This window comes from Gopherus flavomarginatus, chromosome 10 (assembly GCF_025201925.1).
Source record: "Gopherus flavomarginatus isolate rGopFla2 chromosome 10, rGopFla2.mat.asm, whole genome shotgun sequence".
NCBI classification, from domain to species: Eukaryota; Metazoa; Chordata; order Testudines; family Testudinidae; genus Gopherus; species Gopherus flavomarginatus.
In genome coordinates this window covers 23,715,685-23,731,929 of record NC_066626.1, presented here as the reverse complement: position 1 = coordinate 23,731,929, position 16,245 = coordinate 23,715,685, and the positions used below count along the sequence as shown (strand labels likewise).

Below are 16,245 nucleotides of genomic sequence, written 5' to 3'. Positions count from 1 at the left end.
AATGGGGGAGGCACTGCTTGGGCACGTTGAGCGCCATGTAGGGTATATACCCTGGGGGTTCAGGCGTGTCTGTACACATGTAAGCAATGCCCCACTTTCTGCACTGCTATTTATACCTCTGCTAGGGGCCGTGCAGTGTATGTACTGTACGCTCATTGAAAGGAGTGTGCAGTGTAGACATACCCAAATCTTCCAACGTACAGTGCCTGTAATTGTGCACTATTACCCTCTGTGTAAGACGAGTACTAAAATAACCAGCACAGTATATGCCAATCAGTAGAATGGCAAAGAGAAGTTACATATGCTGACTGTGAATCTCTAGTCTAGTAAACCTTTAGGTATGTCTGTTTGGACTCAGATTGTGTCAGGGCTCCATTCAGGCACTCAAATGAGGAAGAGGACACAAGGAACCTTCTCCATTCTCCCCACCTCCATCCATGTTCCTTGAGTGGAGGCCCGGACTATTCCCTCCCAGCACCAAAGTGGCAGAGGGGAGGTGGGGCCATAGCATTTGCCCCCTCTCATACTCCTCCCAGAGCTTTCTGGAGGCACAAAGTGGAGCATTCTGCACCCTTCTCAGGGCTACAGAAATAGGCACACTCCCCTTGTGGGCCTGGAGTCTCTGTGTGGCTCCCCTAATACTCAGTGCCTACCATGCACAATCTGACTCCTGAAGAGCTTTATTACACTGTAACAAGCTTAACGACTTCCGTATTTCCTCAGTGAAGCATCAGTCTCTGAAGCATTCCACTCCTCCACTAGACTTTGAATGTAATTGTGATCTAAGATTCAGCTAACCATGCAAAGTATGTGTTTAGATTGTAAAAGACCCTTCCAACTTAACCTGCAGAAAATCTTTGCAGGGGCAGTAACTCAGTGAGAACCATGCTATTTTGTTTGCTGGAGAAATTAACTTTGCATCCTGCTTTGAAAGAAAAGCTGCGGCTTAGGTGGGACTCATGTCCTACTGTAGTACTCTGGGGCCTTTGTGAAAAATGGATTGTTTCCTGTGTATAAAAAGGGTGGAATATGAGAACAGTCGTATATTCCCATTCTGTAATAAAGAGTGAGTATTACATATTATCAAAGGAAAAATGAGTCCAGGAAGACACAGCTAGATTTGTGAAAGGCTGTCTGCCCTTCAGGAAGTTCGAGAATTAAGGGCTAATTAAGAGGCCAGTGAGCAGAATGTGCTATCTCTGCTGAAATGGCTGTTCCAGCGCAAGTCATGACAAGGGTATGAGTATCTGACTCAAGTGGTGATCGGACCAGTATAATCACAGTACAATCAAAGATGTCTGGAGTGTGGGCAATGAAGTCCCAAACTCTAGCCCAGGACTGCCCTCCCCTCTAACTCCAGGGGAAGGATGAAGCTGATGAAGTACAGGTTTTCATTAACAGTGCAGGAAATCCATTTCAATTTATCCGTCAATGGGTGTACAAGTACAGACAAATTGTGGTTGCGTACATTTGATTTTGAGAAACTTCTTGTGTACATTTATATGCAAATTGGGAAGAGCTGTGGGCTCTTGGCAAACTGCCAACGTGGCTCAGCATACCACAGTTTAGGCACTGTGTGTGTCTGCATAAGGGGTTGGATGGCAAGTGCAATCAGGTTTTGAGATTTGCTCAAGAAAAACCCACCTGTGACAAGAGAGCCAGAACAGTAAGCAGAAACAGTATAACTTATAATTCTTCTTGTAGTTTACAACTGTTGTAGAAGATACAGCCAACTGGATTATCTAGAAAACGAGGGAAAGAAACTGGAGCCATTCAGTTTGGTGAGACACCTGATTTTTTTCTCACTAACCACCTTACAGTTTACATAGTGTTATAGATAACTAATCTCTGAGACTCTTGACTCCACATTCACATCATCCTCTACTGCTAATTACTTACTGTCATCTATTTTTTACAAAGCTATGAATTTAGAGACTGATTTTCAGACATGCTGAACACCTGCTATGTCTGCCGACTTCTGTTGTAGATGGTGCTCAGCACATCTGATAATAAGAACTCAGGGTATGTCTATGCTAGGAAAGTCCATCGTGTTAGAAAACATGTTAGTTAACACAATATTGAACATGACTTAAACATGATTGTCCTTGTCCACACTATGGGCTAAGTATGTTGGCTGGTCATGCTTAGCCATAAGTTTGGTTGGTGGTGGGGGGACCGTAATGTTAACCGAGGCCAGTTGACATGTTTTAAAATACAATTATCCTTGTCCACACTAAGGGCGAAGCATTAAATTGTCAAAAGCCTCTACATTCTGTATTCAGAAGTGACCCATAGCACCTAATTGCCTCAAGCCACCATTGAGAATAGCTCTTAGGCTCCTAAATCACTTTTGAAATTTGTACCTTAAGTCACGTTTAAAATGTCAGTTAGCAAATGTTCTAACATGATGTATTTTCCTAGTGTATACAGACCCTTAGTGTCTGCACAGAGCCTGAATTTGCATGCACAAGTGCATAGGATGATTGCTGGTCTAATCATCCCATTAACTCCTACAAATGAGAGATGTAGGAATGTTGTATGGCCCTTGATATATCAATGTGATAAACAAGTAGCCCAATGAGAGAGAAATCTGCTAATAATAACAATTCCTTTATTATTATCTCTATCCTACTGCCATGCCGTTTATTTTTCATTTTACTGACCCATTAGACCATCAGTGTTGTCCTGATGTTTTCCAACATCAAACACCCACATCTTGAATACCGCATGCACATGTGGTCGCCTCATCTCAAAAAAGATATATTGGAACTGGAAAAGGTTCAGAAAAGGACAACAAAAATGATTAGGGGTATGGAATAGCTTCCATATGAGGAGAGATTAAGAAGACTGGGACTTTTCAACTTGGAAAAGAGATAATTAAGGGGGCTAAGATAGAGGTCTATAAAATCATGACTGATGTGGAGAAAGTAAATAAAGAAGTGTTATTTACTCCTTCTCCTAACACAAGAACAAGGAGTCCTCAAATGAAATTAATAGGCAGCTGGTTTAAAACAAAAGAAAGTATTTCTTCACACAACGTGCAGCCAATGTGTGGAACTCTTTGCCAGAGGATGTTTTGAAGGCTGGGACTATAACAGGGTTTAAAAAAAGAACTAGATAAATTCATGGAGAATAGGTCCATCAGTGGCTCTTAGCCAGGATGTGCAGTGATGGTGTCTCTAACCTCTCTTTGCCAGAAGCTGGGAATGGGCGAAAGGGGATGGATCACTTCATGATTGCCTATTTTGTTTGTTCCCTCTGGGGCGACTGGCATGAGCCACTGTTGGAAGACAGGATACTGGGCTAGATGGACTTCTGGTGTGGCCCAGTATGGCCGATCTTATGTTCTTAAATGATATTCTACCACAGGTGCCATTGCTGACTGTGAAAAATCCATTAATGCAGCCCCCAGTCATTGGACTCCCATTGCTGAGGCAGATGCAGGAAATGTAAATGTCTGCTCCAAGCTTTTATATACAAAAGCAACAAACCCAATCCATGAACTGAGGGTGTTGTGCCTGCTCACTGCCCTACCAGGAGCTCCAGGAAGCATTATGCCTTCTGGAGCTTCCAAGGATTACAGTCGCTGTATCACCCTTAAACAGGATGCAGCATGTACTTCCCCACAGTTGTAGCCCTGCATCCTCTGCTCCTTTGGCAGTGCTAATGTTGCCAGCCCTGAGCTCTCTCTCCACTCTTGTAATAGCAGGCAGACACTACATAGGCTAATGTGGAGAAGCTCTTTGATCCCTTTCCACCTGGTGTGCTCATGCAAGAACTGGCCACAACCTGGCCCTAAGCTTTTAAATCCTAAGAGACATGTTCTATAAGAAAGGAGAAGTCCCTTTTTTCCCCCTTTTTTTTCTTTTTTTTTTTTGGTGGGTGTGGAGGCAACTACCAGCTTAAACAGTTCCAGTCACTTTTCAAACCACAACTCCACCAGGAAAAATCATCTTTTATTATTGCGGATTTCTGTCAGACTCACCTAAATGATCAGATCTGTCCCTCTCCCCAGTGTAAATGTGCAACAGCAGGACATAATGCCAGAATCACCTTTACATCTGTTTAGCTTAGGCATTTTGTGATATGCCCATTGCCACAACATCTGTGTGCCATGTACACAAATTAGAAAGAAGCATTTCCATCCAAAATGACAGTAATCTCCATCTGTCTGTTATGTATGCTATTTTCTTCATAGGAGTGGCACAAGTCTGTGATATGATCCAGAATTCTTATTAAGTAGTAGAGTTCTGGTTAAGTTAAGTACAATTGATGGGACACATTATTTTGCTACAGATATGATTCACAGTTGTCACCATGATGCACATCACAATTACTTAGCATTTCACTGCTGCAGCAGGGATAGTACACAGATCTTCCTTCTCCAAAAGCACAGGTCCATGCTGCTTGAGCTAAGGGATGATCTCCATTAATTTTTAGCAGTACAGGGTTTGTGATGCTCAGGGAATGTCTACAAAGGAGCTGAGAGGTGTAATGCCCAGCTTGGGTAGTCATGCATGGGCTAGCACTGCTCGAACCAGTGTCGCCATGGCAACATGGGCAGTTGATCGGGCTAACCTCCTGAGTACAATCCTGTCCAACCCCCTGGGATGTACTTTGGTGGCTAGCCCAAGCCACCCCCTATGCCATCAAAGATACATTGCTGTTTTAGGAATTAGCTTGAACAGAGCCAGCCCATATACATGTAGCCAAGATGGGAATCGCACCTCCCAGCTGCTGTGTAGATGTATGGTCAGTTGCACAGTTCTGATTCCATCCAGTGGAGGCAGTGGTACGTATCTTGTAATTTCATCACAGTGTTCTATTTAATGTTAAACAACCTTCGGTTTATGGTGGGTTTGTTAAGTTGTCGTCATGGTAAAGCTGCATGAAAAATCTTGTCCTTTTCTATATTTTGTGTGTGTATAGGATAGAAATTGGAGTGACAAGGCATTTCACTTATTTATAGATCACATCACCGTGAAACCTAGGCACAGGCAGTTTGCAAAGCACCCATCACCATAGCACCGCAGCTAGTAGGAAGAATTTTGAAACTAAATTGATTTGTATTTTTTTATATTGTATGTATTCTTTCTCACTTGGTGTCATTTCTGTTCATTTGAGTTGTTAGCTCCATACCATTGCCTTACGGTGAAACCAGAAGTAATTAGGCTCATATTATATTGCCGCACTCCTTGCCCTGTCCCTTTTTTCCTAAGTGTTTGAGTTTCGTGAAGGTCTATCACGGTTTGCAGCTGAACGACATGCTGAATTTATATTCTGAGCTCATCCAGTACTTTGTGCAAAATGATCCTTTGAGGAAGATAGAAAAGGGCAGCTACTTAGAGGGAGAGAAAATGAATTTGATCAAGCTATAAAGTAAAATGCTGTAAAGGTTTATTTCTGTAACCACAAAAATTCGAAAGTAACCAGAGCCCAATATTTTTATCTCTTTGGAGAATATATTTGTTTAAACATATCAAGGATTTCTTTCTACTAATCAGTGTCTGAAACCAGCCCATCCATTTCTGTCCTGTATGTATGAGAATGTGAGCTGAAATCTGTAGCAAACCAGATTAACTGTGAGTACATGATTCCAATGGAGTTTATAGGTTTTTAACATTTTAAGGGTCACAGAGGCGAAAAATAGTTTAATAATAGTCTTCAAGGCTGATACATTGACTTGGAACTCAGTGCATCTGGGTTCACATCCCCTCTCTGTCACAGACTTTGTGTGTAACCCGTGTGCTCTTCCAGTACATATTCAGCTCTTGTCAAGATGTGTGAAAGAAATATCTAGTCTCCGCGTGTTGAATGAGTTATAAATCCAGTTTTTGCCTTTTTCCTGCTGTTTAAATTGCAACTAGAATGTGATTCCCAGCATAAGTAGATAGACTCACGCTAGCTCTGCTCGAGCTGGAATGCTAAAAATAGCAATGTGGACATTGTAGCACCAGCAGCAGCTTGATTTGGTCACCTGAGCTAAGACCCAGAGGGTTAAGCAGACTTTGACTCGGGCAGCTACCTAAGCCTCTGTTCATGCAGCATCATCCACAATGCTATTTTGAGCATGCTAGCTCGAGCAGTACTAGTGAGAGTGAGTCTGTCTGCTCTGGGAATTACTCCTCCTAACAGACATACCCTGAAAGGTCCACATGAGTTTGTATGAGCTTCTGCATCATGAAAGCTGGGCAGGTCTTTTAATGAATTTCACTTCATGAGCACTATGGTGCTCTCAGATGGGAGATTTAGACACACATTTTCTACTCCAGTCTCTGTGCATTTTCTACCCCATGGAAGGGATGATGTCCCTCTTTCAATTAATCAAGCCACCATCCTTCATCTCATCCAAATCCCTCCTGAACATCCACTCCATGCACAGTCCCCACAGGAAGATCTTATAATGTCTTCAGTAAAATCAGAACTCTTTTTATTTCTGAGTCTGGGTTCCTGTCTTAGAATCATAGAAATGTTGGGCTGGAAGGGATCTCAAGAGGTCATCTAGTGCATCCCCCACACTGAGGCAAGACTTCTTAGCAGGGTCTGGCTTGACGTTTATGTTGCACTGCTGAGGCTGAGAAGTGTGCTCAGGTGAAAAGTCTGTCATGAGCAGAAGAGCAGTCTTGTGGCCAAGGCACTGAACTGAGACTCTGAAGCTCTGGGTTCAGTTCCTGGCTTAGCCTCCCATAGACTTTGTGGACCAGGTCCTCATCTGGTAGAAATAAGTGTAGCTCTGCTGAAATCAATGGATTCTATCAATATATGATTTTGGATAAATCACTTAAACCAAGATTTTAAAAAGTGAGTAGTGGTTTGGGTGCCCACACCTTAGAAGCATTTATTTTCACAGGGTGGATGCTCAGCACTTTCTGAAAATCAGATTTTTTCCAAAAACATTAGTCTGAAAACCTTGGATATAATCTCTCTGTACCTCAGTTCCCCATTGGTACAATGAGAATAAGAATACTTATCTACCTCACAGGGTTCCTGTGAGGGTATGTTCTATAATTATAGGTTGCTATGGTGCTGGGGGCCATGTAAGTAGGTAGATAAATAATAGGAAGTAGGGAACAGTGAATATTGGAGGCAAGCTCTACCTCACATATTTAAGATGAGTATATTGCTTTATTTCAGAATGGTTTTGGGGTGATTTTTTAGTTGAATGTCACTCTAAAAAAGAATCTCAAGTAGGTAAAAATTCTGCTCTCGGATCTTCATCATGGTGGTTTCTTGGCTACAGTGTTCTCCCTCCATTTCAGATTCTCATTAATATCACTAAAAAGAACAAGAGTTGTGGCACCTTAGAGACTAACAAATTTATTTGAGCATAAGCTTTTGTGAGCTAAAACCCACTGCATCGGATGCATGCAGTGGAAAATACAGTAGGAAGATATATATACACAGAGGACATCAAAAAATGGGTGTTGCCTTACTAACTATAACAAAAGTAATCAATTAAGGTGGGCTATTATCAGCAGGAGAAAGAAAAACTTTTGTAGTGATAATCAGGATGGCCCATTTCCAACAGTTGACAAGAAGGTGTGAGTAATAGTAGGGGAAAAATTAGCATGGAGAAGTAGGTTTTACTTTGTGTAATGATCCATCCACTCCCAGTCTTTATTCAAGCCTAATTTAATGGTGTCCAGTTTGCAAATTAATTTCAATTCTGCAGTTTTTCATTGGAGTCTGTTTTTTGAAGTTTTTTTGTTACAGTATTGCAACTCTGAGGTCTGTAATTGAGTGACCAGGGAAGTGTCCTCCGACTGGTTTTTGAATGTTATAATTCTTGATGTCTGATTTATGTCCATTTATTCTTTTGCATAGAGACTGTCCAGTTTGGCCAATGTACATGGCAGAGGGGCATTGCTGGCACATGATGGCATATATCACATTGGTAGATGTGCAGGTGATCAAGCCTCTGATAGTGTGGCTGATGTGATTAGATCCTATGATGGTGTCCCTTGAATAGGTATATAGACAGAGTTGGCAATGGGCTTTGTTGCAAGGATAGGTTCCTGGGTTAGTGTTTTTGGTGTGTAGTTGCTGGTGAGTATTTGCTTCAGGTTGGGGGGCTGTCTGTAAGCGAGGACTGGCCTGTCTCCCAAGATCTGTGAGAGTGAGGAATCGTCCTTCAGGATAGGTTGTAGATCCTTGATGATGCGCTGGAGATGTTTTAGTTGGAGGCTGAAGGTGATGGCTATTGGCGTTCTTTTACTTTCTTTGTTGGGCCTGTCCTGTAGTAGGTGACTTCTGGGTACTCTTCTGGCTCTGTCAATCTGTTTCTTCACTTCAGCAGATGGGTATTGTAGTTGTAAGAATGCTTGATAGAGATCTTATAGGTATTTGTCTCTGTCTGAGGGGTTGGAGCAAATGGGGTCGTATCTTAGAGCTTGACCCTAGACAATGGATTGTGTGGTGTGGTCTGGATGAAAGCTGGAGGCATGTAGTAGGTAAGTATAGCGGTCAGTAAGTTTCCGGTATAGGATGGTGTTTATGTGACCATCGCTTATTAGCACTATAGTGTCCTGGAAATGGATCTCTTGTGTGGACTGGTCCAGGCTGAGGTTGATGGTGGGATGGAAATTGTTGAAATCATGGTGGAATTCCTCAAGAGCTTCTTTTCCATGGGTCCAGATGATGAAGATGTCATCAGTGTAGCACGAGTAGGGGCATAGGGGATAAGAGCCGAGGAAGTGTTTTTCTATGTCAGCCATAAAAATTTTGGCATACTGTGTGGCCGTGTGGGTACCCATAGCAGTGAGATTTGCACACAGTTCAGAAAAGCACTAATGCACAGATTTGAATTCATCCCTATGTGGAAAATTACTTAAGCATTTATTTATGTCCCATAGAATTCAGTAGAACTTCAGCATGATCTTAAGCAATTTGCTGACTTGGGGCCATAGAGAGAAAAGCATGTCAGAGTTCCACTTTGTGGATTTGGGAGAAGAAGTCTGAACTAAAGGTGGCCATTTGGCTTGAACAAGAAAAGTACAGTATGTGTAATTCTATGACCACTTATAAACACACAGCTATTGTTGGCTGATCTCTTGTGCAGTTTTTCACATTAACAGTGAGGAACTACACTAGTTTTGAAACAGAAAAGCCTGTGTTTATAAGAAGGCCAGATAGATAAAGTCCTTCCTAAACTAACGTACGTTAAAAATTAAAGTTGTGCGATTACCTCAGGAAATGAAACAACAAAAAAAGCTGAAGCCGGGTGAAAAACTGAGTTCAGTTTTGTGGAGAAGTTTGATGAGTCACTTCCTTATCAGTATCTCTATTCTTCCTGGCAACGTTTTATTTTTGACTCTAAATGCTGTATTAAATGAAAAATTACACTTGGGTTGTGTGACGCAAGAAACACAATAAGCACTTCTCCTGTCGGATTTAAGTGATCGCACTTATGTCAAAATAGGAACTTGAACTGGGGTTTCACAAACACTTTATTAGGAAGTCACAAAGGTTAATGACATACTTAGTTCTTTAAGATGAGCTTTATATTTAGAATGTATACTGAGAATTTGCTCCATTGTTATTCATGGTCCCTCTATTTCCTTTCTATGGACAGTAGTACAGATGAGTTTTTGTTCTTGGCAAGAAAGTATCACCGATGCTTGTGTGAATGTATTGTTGCCCAAGAATTTGCACCATAAGTGCTCAATTTGGGCATCTTCAAATCTCTTAGTGGGTCTATTGTTGTAAGATCATCCAGTTGGGGAATAAAAACAATGCCATGTGACACACATAACCAATTCACACAGTGCAAACATCAAATCGTGAATATCAAATGTGTTCACATATACTCACATTGAAAAATTTGCAAACAATCTGTAGGCTGAAGAAAAGATTCATTGAACAATTGTGATGAGTGAACTTATTTTGTAGAAATACAGAAAGTCAAACTGCCAAACTGGGAGCTGCACCTCTCCTCTAGCGGAGCTCTCAGAGGGATTGTGATTTAGAAGGCACAGTCCCTCCCTGACATGCAGAGGGAGCTGGATGCTGTACCATCCCTTTGGATTGTGCCACTTGTTCATCCCAGTGCACCAAGCCAGCTGTGCAGTACAGTGCAAAGGGGGTATAGCCATAGAGGGAATAGGAAGAACCGCTTCCAAGAGTGTATGGACTGTGATTTGTCCCCCGCCCCAATGCAGGGTGCACAAGGGGCGAGAGGGAGGAAACATTCCTTGCACCTTCCCTCCAGCCAGCTCAGTGTGCTTGCACACAGTTTGAGAACAGGGAGATGGAATGAATAAATCATTCCTTGTTCACTCAGCTCTGGATGTGAGGGAGGAGGCTAGTGTTCGGTCCCCAATAGCGAGGACCCCTCCTCCCCCCGACAAACTGTCATGGACGCAGTTCTGCTCTCAGGTCTGCTGTCCCACATTGCTCTCTCACTTTTTCATGGTTGAGACCTCTGCCCATCTAAGGAGAGCAGCAAACAGTCAAGAACTGCTGTGTGGCTATGGGAGCAGAATCTTATCCGAAGTAAATTGCTTGTCATGTGTGTGTCTTGTTTTTTCAAGTTTGTTAGTGTGAGAAAGTCCACGTACGGAGTAACCACAGAGAGCTGTTTCTGTTCAGCCAAAATTGTTGGGTCCATTGAGGCGAGCAACATGGCTTTGTTGTGTTCTGAATCTAACCACAGATCTCGTCTGAAGCCTGCCGCGCCAGGGCTGCGCAGCTCAGAAGTGGCTAAACCATAGACACAAACTCATAGCAGGGCTGATGAAGTGGTTTTACTACACGCTGAAGCCTGTGGTCCTGTCTGCCAGGACAGTTAGTTGTGAATGAAGACTTATACTACAAACTGCTTAGAATATTATCACAGTTCAAAAATAGTACTTGCCGGATTTAAGAGCAATTTGTGTGTATCGAGGGTCACAGCAGCAGTTTGAGCCCAGTGAGAAAATGTGAATTACTGGTACAGGTCCTTACTGGAAGGTGGGGAGCCTGAGCTGCTGCTGAGACTCTGCAGAGCACTGGAACTGCGTTCTTCTGTTTGGTGAAATTTACCCATCCCCACCTACTCTCTGAGTTATTTGGGGATTAAGTGGGAGGTGAGTAGGTAAAGTTCCACCTCCTCCCACCCTCACATACCTCCTTAGGGCTGCAGTGCAGCCCTTCTTTGGCTTTTATTACAGCGTAAGGCCATGAATCAAAGCTCATTGAAGTCCGTGGGAGTCTTTCCATTGAATTCAGTGGGCATTGGATCCCTAGCTTGAAGTAATAGCTGCTTCCCTTCTGCACCTCTTTTTGTGGGCCTCTGACGGATCCTTAGCTCCTCCTCTGTCCTGCCCCAAACTGCCCCCTCCAAGGCTTGCAGGGGGTGCAAAGACTCCCTAGTATAGCCTGCCTGCCTACCCCCTTCCCTGCGGAGAAATGTACGGCGGAAGTACAGAGAAATCTCATTTGCAACTGGGGAAGCAAAACCACAGTAAACTGAGGTTGCTTTGCATGAAGCTTTGTATACAACAATAAAAATAATTAGCCTTTATACAGTGCTTTGCATCCATAGGTCTCAAAATCTTTTACAAAGAAATCAGTATCATTTATCCTTCATTTTACAGATGGGGGAAACCGAGGCACCAAGAAGGAAGTGACTTTCACAGGACCATCCAGCAAAGCAGTGGCAGAGCCAGGCATTGAACCTAGGTCTCCCGAGTCTCTGTCCAGTACCCTGTCCAAGGAGTTCTTGGTATGGCCCAGGGCACAGACTGTGTTTGAAATGGTCTAGCCATTGTTTTGTTGTTGCCAGTTGCTTTCTTGCAATGTTGAGTATAGTTCTAGGGACAGAATGAAGAGCTCAGCACCCACAATTGGGGCCAGATTTTCAAAAGAGTTCAGCTCCTACCAAAACATCTACAATGAAGAGGCCAGATTTCCCCGAAGTACTCAGCATCCAGCAGCTCCCATATGGCCTGAGCGCTGTTGCGAATCTGGCCTATTTAGATTGTCAGCTCTTTGGGGTAGAGATTGTTATTTCCACATGCTACACGTACACAGAGTAAACAAGGCCCTGATCGCAGCCTGGGCCTGTAGGCACTACTACTACACCACTAATAGCATTGGTAAATGGAAGCTGTGGAACGCTGAGCACTTCTGAAAATCTGGCTCCTAAATCCCCATGATACTTATATTGACCCTGTAATTTATTAAACAAAAATACTAGGGCTGTCAATTAATTACAGTTAACTCAAAAAAATTAATCGTGATTAAAAAATTAATAGGGATTAATTGGAGTTTTAATCGCATTGTTAAACAATAGAATACCAATTGAAATTTATTAAATATCTACATTTTCAAATATATCAATTTCAGTTTCAACACCGAATACAAAGTGTACATTGCTCACTTTATATTATTTTTATTACAAATGTTTGCACTGTAAAAATGATAAACAAAAGAAATAGTATTTTTCAATTCACCTCATACAAGTACTGTAGTGCAATCTCTTTATCGTGAAAGTGTAATGTACAAATGTAGATTTTTTTTTTTTTGGTTACGTAACTGCACTTGAAAACAAAACGATGTGAAACTTTAGAGCAGGGTTAGGCCACCTATGGCATGCATGCCGAAGGCGGCACACAAGCTGATTTTCAGTGGCACTCACACTGCCCAGGTCCTGGTCACCGGTCCGGGGGGCTCTGCATTTTAATTTCATTTTAAATGAAGCTTCTTAAATATTTTAAAAACCTTATTTACTTTACATACAACAATAGTTTAGTTATATATTATAGACTTATAGAAAGAGACCTTCTAAAAACATTAAAATGTATTACTGGTACACGAAACCTTAAATTAATTACAGCGAATAAATGAAGACTCTGCACACCACTTCTGAAAGGTTGCCGACCTCTGCTTTAGAGCCTACAAGTCCACTCAGTCCTACTTCTTGTTCAGCCAATCGCTAAGACAAACAAGTTTGTTTACAATTTGTGGGAGCCAGGTTCTTATTTACAATGTTACCTGAAAGTGAGAACAGGCATTCACATGATACTTTTGTAGCCAGCTCATGCCAGATATAGTAAACATTCCTATGCCCCTTCGTGCTTTGTCTACCATTCCAGAGGACGTGCTTCCATGCTGATGATGCTCATTTAAAAAAAATGTGATAATTACATTTTGTGACTGAATTCCTTGGGGGAGAATAGTATGTCTCCTACTCTTTTACCCCCATTCTTCCATATATCATGTTATAGCAGTCTCAGATGATGACCTAGCACCTGTCATTTTAAGAACATTTTCACTGCAGATTTGACAAAATGCAAAGAAAGTAACAATATGAGATTTCTAAAAATAGCTACAGCAGTGGTTCTCAACCACAGAGCAGGCCTCGAGCAGGTTTCAGGGGGACTGTGAAGCATGGCTGGTGTTAGACTTGCTAGGGCCCAGGGCAGAAAGCCAGAGCCCCGCTATGCAGGACTGCAGCCCAGGGCCTGAAGCCCCACTACCTGGGGCTAAAGCCAAAGCCTGAGCAACTTAGCTTCACAATGCCCCCTGTGGAATGGGGCCCCAGGCAGTTGCCCTGCTTGCTACCCCCTAATGCCGGCCCTGCCTTTTACATGCAGCAAAACAGTTGTTGTTGCACAGCTGGGCTGTAGAGTTTTTATAGCATGTTGCGGGGGGGGGGGGAGGGGGCTCAGAAAGAAAAAGGTTGAGAACCTCTGATCTACAGCATTCGACCCAAGGTTTAAGACTCTGAAGTGCCTGCCAAAATCTGAGAGGGACGAGGTGTGGAGCATGCTTTCAGAAGTCTTAAAAGAGCAACACTCCAATGCAGAAACTACAGAACCCAAACCACCAAAAAAGAAAATCAACCTTCTGGTGGAATCTGACTCAAATAATGAAAGCAAACATCCATCAGTCTGCACTGCTTTGGATAGTAATCGAGCAGAACCCATCATTAGCATGGACATGTCCTCTAGAATGGTGGTTGAAGCATGAAGGTACATATGCATCTTTAACGCATCTGGCACATAAATATTTTGTGACGCTGGCTACAACAGTGTCATGTGAACACCTGTTCTCACTTTCAGGTGGCATTGTAAACAAGAAGTGGGCATCATTATCTCCTGCAAATGCAAACAAACTTATTTGTCTGAGTGACTGATGGAACAAGAAGTAGGACTGAGTGGACTTGTAGACTCTGAAGTTTTACATTGTTTTATTTTTTAATGCAGTTATTTTTTGTACATAATTCTACATTTGTAAGTTCAACTTTCATGATAAGGAGATTGTATTACAGTACGTGTATGAGGTGAATTGAAAAATACTATTTCTTTTGTTTTATAAGCACAAATATTTGTAATAAAAAATAAATATAAAATGAGCACTGTACACTGTTGTGTTGTAATTCTAATTAATATATTTTAAAATGTAGAAAACATCCAAAAGTATTTAAATAAATGGTATTCTATTATTCTTTAACAGTGTGATTAATCACAAAATTAATTGCGATTAATGTTTTTAATCACTTGACAGTCCTAAAAAATACAACTGTAATTAAGAAAAAACTATCCTTCTAGTTCAGGCATTAATATTCAGATGTACCACAGTCCATGTGGCAGTACAAATCTGGGTAGCAGCAGAAATAAACTGATCTACAGTTTGTGCTAAGCTAAAATCAGAGACCGTGTAAATTATTTTGAATGACTCAAATATCTGGATAGAATGACTAGTAGATAATATGCAGTTTGTGGAAATTCGGAGTTAACTCTGGTTTTTCAGTGGAAAAAATTGTTAGAGGGAGTGTGTAGTTTTTGCAGAGCAGATTTTTATATTTCACTGCTCTTTATCACCATGTTTTGCAAGACTCTTCCAGACACTTAGTGAAGAGTGAGATTCGAATGTTTATTTTGGCAAACTCTGCTATGGAAAGTGAATTTTCTTTCAAATCTGGTTCTTTCTGAAATGCTGGGAGAAATCCTCTTCACACTGAATATGAGAGAGGACTGTTTTACCTACTCTGAGTAGCTGAATCCAGCCACTAGCTGTGCACAGTTATGTCAGCGAGAGTTGCATATTAATCCTAGGACTCGAGACATATCCAGTTCATGCTGAATAATATACGAGTCAGATTTACTCATAGAGCGGAAGCCAGGAGAACCCATACTCCAGACCTCGGTGACAAAAGGTTCATCATCAGTGCAAGCTGCTCACAACTCTTGCTCTGCTAGGGGGCCCAGAGCTGGCTGGCACAGTCCCTACAGTGGATGGGCCTTCCCTGGTAGAAGGCAAGGGCTTGGTAAATCAGGCGATGACTGATTCATCTTGGGTAGCCTCCGTCAGGATGTTATTGGAGTAGTGCAGGAATTTAAAGCTGTTCTTCCCTTCAAGAACCCCAGGGAAGAGGTAGGGGCAATGGTTGTATCATCCCCAGCCCCCTGTTTACTGGTTCTAGGATATTATCTTGTTGGTGTGGGGGGATGGGAGAGGTGGGAGAACAGGACATAACTGATCACATTTTGGCTAGTGACTGAATATGAAGTAGTGTTGCATTTTCATTGGAGACTGCTCTTTTCCTTAGATTAAAGGCATTGTACAAGCGCTGTGGAAGAGAGGGAATGGATCAGGTAGTCCAAAAGGAAAAAGCATAGTCTGGAATGAAGGAGTGGTTGAGAGCACTGGCACTTCAGCTTAAATCAACTAAATCTACACTCTGGTCACTGCCCTGGAGTCTTCCTAGGCACATTTGGATGGCTGTTGGAGGCAAACAGAAATCCGTGATCATATACCTTGGGAGTGGGTACAAAACCAAAGTAAAAATGAGGCTTAATATGGTACAGTGTGATTTAAATAAGAGAAGATCCCACTCTCTGCTTCAGTTTCCTACAACTGAGGTCTTGCATGCTGCCCTGAACAGGACATTTCTGTGTAGCCTTTCTGGAGCTGGGATGAATGGAGATGTGAAACTCTCTAAAAGTCAGGATGAAAAACAGAACAGGAGGGATTTTCAGAAGAGCCTTTGTGACTTGGGAGCACAAGTCCTGTTGACTTTCGTGGTTACTTATGCTCCTAAGTCACTTAGGCTCAGCTCTTCAAAGCTGTTTAGCACCTAACTCCCATAGATTTAAATGACAGGCACCTAAAAGACCTTTGAGGATCTGGCATTAGGTGGTTTTCAGACTCTTACCCAGTGTTACCTAATGAAAGAACTGTTCCAAAAATCTTGTTGTACTCTTATGGGTCCTTGTTCCCATTACTTGCTCAGAAAACATAATAGTATTGTATCCTTTCTTA

General features: G+C 42.1%; 1 protein-coding gene across 7 annotated transcripts in view; it reads left to right on the top strand.

Moving 5' to 3' along the window:
- Positions 1 to 16,245, top strand: part of SPATS2L (spermatogenesis associated serine rich 2 like) — a 125,038-nt gene that overhangs the window by 26,708 nt on the left and 82,085 nt on the right. For 3 of the 7 annotated variants that reach the window (XM_050916630.1, XM_050916633.1, XM_050916631.1), the window contains exons 2-3: positions 1,705 to 1,781; positions 11,574 to 11,701. The exons of 1 other annotated variant lie outside the window; for it this stretch is intronic. The gene's annotated coding sequence lies outside the window, so the exon portion shown is untranslated. The remainder of the gene's footprint in view (positions 1 to 1,704; positions 1,782 to 11,573; positions 11,702 to 16,245) is intronic. 3 more of the 7 variants (XM_050916636.1, XM_050916632.1, XM_050916634.1) reach the window with 2 other exon arrangements.